This window comes from Fukomys damarensis, unplaced genomic scaffold, assembly GCF_012274545.1.
Source record: "Fukomys damarensis isolate Sample0158 unplaced genomic scaffold, DMR_v1.0_HiC HiC_scaffold_5, whole genome shotgun sequence".
NCBI classification, from domain to species: domain Eukaryota; kingdom Metazoa; phylum Chordata; class Mammalia; order Rodentia; family Bathyergidae; genus Fukomys; species Fukomys damarensis.
This window is the reverse complement of record NW_022900917.1, coordinates 38,973,754-38,982,321: the sequence shown is the minus strand read 5'-3', so window position 1 is coordinate 38,982,321 and position 8,568 is coordinate 38,973,754. Positions and strand designations below refer to the sequence as shown.

The following is an 8,568-nucleotide window of genomic DNA, read 5'->3' as shown; positions in this document are numbered from 1 at the left end:
TCTTTTTTCTCTTCCAACGCTCTCCTGCCTGAGTGGCGGCGGCGGCAGGGAGATGGGGGCCCCGCGCGGGGAAGGGGATGAAGATCGATGAAGATTATTGTTCTTTTAAAGGATGCCTTATCTTCTTCCCGCCGCCTCTCCTGTGAGCTTTGCTACTAGAGACTGTGTATCAGAGTCAGGGATGTAAGGAGAGGGGGAAAAACAAACGCCGGGAGCTCCAGCCAGCCCGGGAGACCCTCCTCTCGGTGGAGGGGAGGGGGATTTCCAGCGACAGATCATTGGCGAAGGGACCGTCGCAGGGAGAGCAGCCTTGCAGGGAGCGGGGAATCCCACAGCCCTTTGTGGCGCCCGAGCCAGTGCCGCCCGCTGAGCGGGGTCTCTGGGAGCTAGGTAAGTGGCGGGGAGCTTCGGTGCTCTCCACGGGGTCTTCCCGTAACGTGCGGCAGCCTAGCCAGCCTGGAGTTGCTGAAGGAATTGGAAACTGCCATATGGCGCCGAGTGGACTTACACACAAAGCGGACTTAACCCTGACAAGGTTATTAATGCAAGGCTCCCTCCGGGTGGGAGAGCACGCGAGTGCTAGCCCCGGAAAAGCTTCCCAGTAGCCTGACTGGGAAGGGATGGGAAATGTTTATTTCTAGGAGACGAGCTCTTGTTGCCTTCTGTTCATTTGTTGGTAAATGCCACACTCACATACACTCACTTGTGGGACTGGATTTAGGGAGTGTGATGTCTCCAGTGCATGTAGAGTCCTCGAATACAAACATGCATGCGTTTTTTTTCTTCAAGCGGTGCGCGGTCTCGGTTCTGTAGCATGGTTCCTGAGAGAGAAGAACAGGTCTCTAAGGAAAGCTTTATGGCTGTTTCCAACACACTCTGCTGGGGGTCTTGGGAATAGTTACCCTGAATGGCCCCCAAAGATACCGACCATTTGCCTCATCATTTACTCCCAAGGTTTAATGACCTTTTCCAAAATAGTATGCTGCTGTCCAGTTTGTCAGAGTATGAGCATTTACTTATGGTTATCCATTCATAAAAACTGTCATTGTACAACATGCCCAAATATGCCATTAATGCAACATTTATGACTGCATAAGTGCTTTGAAAATAAGTAATAATAAAGATTATACTGGAAAATGTAGGAGGCATAGATATACACTGGATTAGTTTCATGCAGGTCCAACGTTCCTTTTAATCAAGTTATGCAATAATTTCAGTATTTTAAGTAGCTTTTCGCATTTCTAATTCTGCATTAACTGGCTTTGGATTTTATGGAGAATCTTTCAAACCTGCAGCTCAAAAGCATTATACTGTTACTATTTTTAAATGTATAGTATTGTATGGGACAGAGGTCTTGGTTTATTTACCAGTCAACATTAATCAAGATATTACAATTTATGTAATATGAAAAGAGATTTCTGTCAAAGATGTAGTCTGACCTGTCAGTGTTGAAAAACTTACAGGAAATATTTTGGAAGAGTAACAGTTTAAAAACTGGATAGATAGATAGAGCTATACACACATACACACTGTAAAGTTTTATCTGTTTCACCCTTTAGGTATGTGCATGCATATCCATAAAGTTGCCCAAAGCTTAACTTGTGATACGTGAATCAAACCTTAGACATCTAGAGAGTTCTTTGTCCTTGAATTAACCAAAACTTCACACAGAAGTTGGCACATTTTGCACATGTATGAGCATTTAATTGCTGCTTGAGCTTGTGTTTTTAATGTAGATCATGAATAAAGTACTTGTTAGTGTGGCTACATGGACTTTCTGAGACTGTTGAAGGCCCAGTGTAACTTTTCCCCTAAATGCAGGTGGAAGTGTCCTGGTCATCTAAGAGTTAATATGCCCCCACAAAGCAAATCCTGTAATCCCCTCCCTCATTGGATTGCACACGGTTCAGACCAGTTGTTTATCACAAATAGGATTCTGCCTAATGCACTCTTCTCCTTGTCTGGCACTCTTCAGATTTTTGGATAAAGGAGTGAATCACTTTGCTTCCTTCCTTGACCTTCACTTTCCAAATATCCCTCATACACAAACACATACTCTAACTCCAGAAAATGACTCTACTGCTTGCCACGTTGAGAGTTCTCATTCTCACCCCTTACTTTCTATATTGCCTCTTTTTCTCTCCTGTTATTCTGGGAGAATCAATCCATGAGTCAGTTGAAACTATTTCCAAATTCACTTTTCCCTAAATCCCACAGTTCAGTTTTTCAAGCATCTTGTCTACTGAATATTCAGATGAAATTGGTAGAAATTATTATTTTCTCCAATGCATTTTGTTTTTCTTTTAAAACTTTCTTGTTGATACCATGAGGTAACTGTGAATATGAGCCTGCCCTTATGATTTTCAGTGTGGAAATAAAAGTAAGAATGCTAGCAAAAATGAAATGGCAGGATATGGTTTCAGTCACATTTCTTGGCAACTTAAAAGCACATCTGAGCATATTTTTGATATACCTAACTGTGTATCTATAAATGTGTGTTTGCAGAGCATTGAACAAATATTTTTCTTCAATGTGTTTGTGACACTTTGAAATGATGTTCTAGAGAGACTGATATATGTATATATAAAATGAAAGTAGATCACAATACTGGTAAAATCTACGAAACTTATACTTTATTTTGACCTAATGCATATTTTCCTTGATACAGAAATAATTAGTTCCTGGAAATTTGCTATCTCTTAGAGATTTATTCCTAAGGAAAATCCTTAAAGTTGAAGATAAATCTTCTTGTGTGCATTTAAATATATAATATTAAGATATTCTATTTATTTCTGAATATGATATCATTTGAGTTTTGCTTATATTCATCAAGTGGAATTTGTATAGAAGTATGATGCCTGTTATTTTCACAAGGGCTGCAGAGGACTGGAGAGTACAAATGGGTTATATGTGAGTTTTTGTATTTTTTAAGTTCTGAGTATTTTTTTAAAGGTGTAATCTTTATGGCCTCATTACTCCCAAAGTGATACAGTAAATTTTATAGAGCAGAGCAGTCTTAAATTTTTTAGACACATCCTAGAAGTATCTTCTTAGTCTAGATCTACACAGACCATTCTTTTTTATTGCTTATTTCCTCCCTGTGCTTCTTAGATATATGTTCCCCAGATCTTTATTGCCAGTGTACGTTGTTAGACAGAAAGTAAATATATGAGACCATTGACCAGCATAAGCCAAAATGTCCTGCATTGTGTCAAAAAGTGACCATTCCTAAAGGTTCACTTGTACCTACCTTTATTGTCTGATTTAGTGCATGGAGCCACTCACTAATTCATTCATTAATTCATTTATCAATTATTAAATAGGCATAAGAAGAATGCTTGAAGGTACAGAAGACAGTCCTTTCCCTCAAGGATTTTTTTATAGTGTAGACAGTCAAAAAAACTTTGAATTGTTAACTGAAAAATTGTAGCTACAGTTCAAAGTGAGAGTTCTCTTTCATACAGAAACACATTTAACAATTTTATATTTAATAAATTAAGATAAATTCATGGAGAGGATAATGAAAATTTGTTCCAGACTATGCATTTAGGAATTGTTAGAAAGATCAATAACAACCATAGTACTCCATTTTATTAACATTTAATTTTAGATTTAAGGTAAATTAGAATATTTATTATAAATCAAAATATTTATTTTATTTACATAATATTATAGCCAACACTTACTTAAGACAAGTACTATTTTAAGCATTTTTAAAATAGTACTTTTATTCTCACAGCTACTCTTTGATACAATAAATATACCTTTTTATATAGGTATGAAAAATAATGTTCAGAGGCATTTGTTCATTTGTCTAAAATCACATAGAAAGTAAGTGATAAATAAGTGGTAAGTAATAAGTAAGTGGAAGTAAGTGAACCCAGGTGTTCTGGCTGCCCTCGAATCACTAAGATATCAAGAAGAATTAGAAAGCATGAGTTAAGCACAAGAAAGGAAGATGGTTGCAGTTACTAGATTTACTTGGGAGTTATATCTTCTCATTAAAGGAAGCCATGTTTATCACTACAGGGGGTTGCTTGGGAATGGCAAAAAGGAATGACTTTTTTAGGTAGGAGAAGCCCCCAAAATTTTCAACATGAATTTTAAATAAGATAGTTTAGAGACTGATTTTTTAAATGTGGATTTCATCAGAATTCTAACATATTACAGAGTTACTTTCCTTACTTTGACCCTAGGAGTGAGGCTACCTAACGCAGATGACCTGATTGGTAAATACCCAATGCTGGTGCTTTTCTGTTCTGGTTTTTGTATAAGTGTTGCAAATTATAGTATAGTATTAGAAATATTATAAAATTATATGCCTTATTTTAGAAGAAAATTGTTAGATTTGGAATTTAATTTTCTTTTATCCATGCCCTCATTTTTAAACTGTAAAATATAATCCCAGTATTTTAGTGGAAATTAAAATATAGTCACTTAGCAGATTTACTTTCTAGTATACTTTGTAATCCATTTGATTTATTAAGTGGCAAATAGCTAATAAAATCATAAAAGCATAAATCAAATCATATATGGAGATTTTCATCAAGAAAATTCTGTTATATTTGAAGTAAAGCTCTTTCTGAACAGCCACTGCTTCTATTTATGTGAAAAATACCATTTGAGTTATTGCTTACAGATGCCATAGAATCAAATGCTTAAGACACATTGTCATGACCAATTGATATTTTTGTTTTCTACACATATATTAGTTCTCATAGACTAAGTGACATTATATGCCACCTTTCAACCTACACTTGGCTTGTAGTATAAAAGTTCACTTTAAGGCTTGCATATATTTCCTTATAAAACCAGGGCTTTAGATGTAATTTAGTTCCTCAGATTAATCAACCAAAGCCCTTTTAATCAATAATATACTTATTGCACTGTTAATACTTTAAAAAAAGAAAAGACCACTGTGTCTGCTAATATTCCTTGGCAATCATCTGATCTAAATAATGTTTACTAACTCTGCCTGGGTGAGTCTCATGGGATACATAGGTGAATGCAGTACTTCCTAGGTCCACAAGGAGGACAGGAAATGGAGAGAGTCACACCAGAGTAACTGATGTTAGGCAGAATGAAGAAAACCTTGTAAGACTGTTATAGGCAAAATGTTGAATAATTGATTCAGACTTCTATCCTGAGAGCCAGGGACTGCGTATTCCCTACTTAAGATTCTCATTTGGTATTTCATCTTAAAGGGATCTACTGAGCTCTGTGCAAAGTCCTAAGGTACTTGTTAGGGACATAAATACGGGTAAGACCTTGTGTACTCACAGCCTATAGACGTGGACAAAGAAATGCTAATAAAATACTATAAATGTTTTTGGTGGGGTGGCATGACTATTCACCTGAATAACTGCATCACAGAAGGATCCCAAGAGTAAGAAAATACATTTGTTTTGAGTTCCTGGTCATATGTAAAACCATGAATCAGTAATCAGGCAGATGCAGTGTCCCCTTTTTATAAGCAATATTTTAAAATTGCTTACCTGAAATGGGATTTATAGATAATATCACTGAGTTACACATATAGTATTTTAAAGATTAAAATTAGTTCCTTATTTGAAATAAAGCAAAAGTAACTTTAGAGAAAATAGTTATGTCAACATGTATATGCTAAGTTATAAGTATACTGGATGACATAATAAAATAGATGCTGGCTCCTGAAAATTCATAAGTTTGGATAAGAATGTAATTTAGGATAAGATAAAAATATATTTGGATAAGAAAATAATATTCTATTGAAAATTGGTGATATTTTTGTGTACTTGGCATTTGTGATAAGAATAATATATATTCAGTGTGTGACATCTACAATTGCAAGCAAATGTGGGTGTACTGTAGTAGTGAATCAGTTAATATAAACAGTATTATAGAGTGACATAATTTTCCAAAATGGTGAACAAATCTTGGTGAAGTTCCAACTACAGTAGTTATATTACTAGAAAATTCCTATATAAAACTATGATATGTATGATATGGTTAAGATCTAATTGCAGATAGTAGAAGCAGGATCTTCATATACACGAGTGTCTTGTGAAAAGTATAAAAATTGCGGCAGGGTTTTTTGCTTTTCTGGGTCTTACCTTTAAAAATACTTGATGCCGTTAGAAAACTCACTACTCAAAAGAGACTATATTAATCATATTCATCATCACTGATTATAGCTATATTGTCCCATTAAAGAAATCTATCCAATTCTAATACATGATGACTGACTGATTTGAAAGAAAGCAGTTCTCTAGGTTTTTAGTAAGAGAGTAAGTTTAGTAGCTGACTAACAAAACAAAACAAATTGCAAAAAAATTAAACCACATAGATTGCTAAACATTGGAGACATCCTAATAGTAGACACAGTATATAAAGCTGGCTGATAGAGGTAATCTGATCATAAACTGTCAATGTTTCCTTTTCCGCGTGGGAGTGTCAGACAAGACTTCACAGATGAAGTGACATCTAAGCTTGTTTTTAAAAGATGAGTATGCATTCTCCAGTCAGAAAGGGAGGCAGATAGAGTGCACTCTGTCTGAGGGAACAGCATTTGCAAAGTAGTGTTGTAAAAAGGGCCAGGCTGGTGATTCCTTAGCTTGGCCAGTTGTAAGGAAGTGATGGAAGAGGAAATGGAGAAGATTGAGGATTAGATTTGAAAGGTGTTGTATGCCACCCTAAATCATTTGGACTTTGTCCTGTAGGTCAGGGGGTCAACTGCAGTTCTACAAGTGACATAGTTCACTTCAATCTTGGAGACAAATTTCTGTGCTAACATGAGGAGGATGGACTACGAGAAGTGGGGGAATTGGTGCCTAGGGAACTAGTTAGGAATCTGTTGTAGAATACAGAAGTAAGGTCCAGAACATAGCTTAAACAGGGATAGTGGAAATAGAGAGGAGGATTTGGGTTCCTGATGGCAGACACTTGCAATCCAGTGTCTCCAGGTATTGCAGCTGTCAATAGAGGTCATAATAGCAGGCATAAAGTTATTGTATTAGTTGAGGTAATTTGAGCATCTGTAATAGGCCTTCCTATTTCGATGCTCGATAGAATAGAGCTTCATCTTTCACTTACATGAGACTGCAATATGTGTGTTCATCATAGTGATTTAGGGGCCTAGACTTTTTGTATCTACACTAGAAACATAGAGTTTTCTACATGTAACTGGAAGTTGTGGGAGACTGAATATAGAGAAAGTGTACCCAGTAAGTGACAAATCTTGCATCCTTTTTCATTCTGTTGGTGAGATAGTCACATTGGTGACCTGCATACAGAGGGATGGAATCTGTAACTCCAAGCTGGGCAGCCACTTTTGCAACATTTCTATATCATGAAATACAGTGGTTTGCTAAATAGCTATTTCTACCATATCTCTTTGGCCACGTGAGAAAACCTCAACCCTACTACACCTTGCCATAGGATAGGCACCTGGATAGGATCTTTCGTTGGCCAGAAATCTTTGTACTGAAGTCAGGTAGTTGGCCTTCTCATAAACATTGATAAATCAGGTTTGGAATAATTGCATCCAAAGTTCTCATTTGGAAAAAGAAAGAATGAACAGACATTGGCCAATAATCTGGAAGAAATCCTAGTAGATGTTAAAGAATTCCTGATCCAGCAATGGAGTAAGTTCCTTTATTAGACCCTGGATTCCCTGTCTTGGGATAACCTTATCATTGTTTTCTGCAGTCCTGGCTCTTCATTATCCATTTGTCCCCCTGGTCATATCCAATATGAATGTTGGGAAATATGCCCTTCCTGGGACTTACATTATCTGTCTGTTTTTTTCTTGCTTTATGTATGGATGCTTGGAAGTAGTTGTATAGTCCCTGTTTCCTCTCCCTCCTTTCTTCTTACTCCTCCTACTTCTTTCTCATTCTCCACCCCCCTTTGACTCTTAATAGCTGTGACAATACAATTCCCTCAAAAGTGTTCATTGTTAATCTGAAAAACAGCCTTGGGGTGTTAGGTAACTTCATTAGTCAAATATTTACAGAAGAGCTAAGTCACTTAGTTAGTTAGGGAGTCATAATGGACATCAGTTCCTCATTCCTTAAAGTTTTTTCCTTGTTGTTCCTCACCTTTATTGTCCTTGAAACAGTGAGCTGTTCCATCTTTATAAGGTCTTAAAGTTTTAAATGTTGGCTACTCCCCGTTGTCTCTCTTTTCAAACTAGCAATACTTTCCTAAGGTCATCAATTATTTTTTAATGACTTGCTATAGGTAGTAAGGTACAATTCTCAGACATTAACATTTCTAGCCATTTCTACTAACACTATAGATTTGCCCTTCAAGTTAATGCACTTTTGTAAGGGCAGGTCTAAGTCTCCTAACTTTTATATCTGTTTCTTTGCTGATGGCCACTGTCACATATTTTGATTATCATAAAGGCAGCACTCCTTCAAGGTATCACTTTCAGAATACATTAGGATCATGTTAACTGCAGAAGTTAACACCAGAATATTAGCAATTTGACGTAGGAAAATATATTTGCCAACCACATAATCCAAGGAAGAGAGCGAAAGCACAGAAAAAGCACAACCACTTTAACATCTTGGCTCAGATATGAAA

The 8,568-nt window shown here is 36.6% G+C and overlaps 1 protein-coding gene across 1 annotated transcript in view; it reads left to right on the top strand.

Annotated features, from left to right (window-relative positions):
* The first annotated feature begins 20 nt into the window (after window positions 1-20).
* Kcnb2 (potassium voltage-gated channel subfamily B member 2) overlaps window positions 21-8,568 on the top strand; it is a 461,074-nt gene continuing 452,526 nt past the window's right edge. Inside the window, exon 1 of the mRNA XM_010622436.3 lies at window positions 21-390. The gene's annotated coding sequence lies outside the window, so the exon portion shown is untranslated. The remainder of the gene's footprint in view (window positions 391-8,568) is intronic.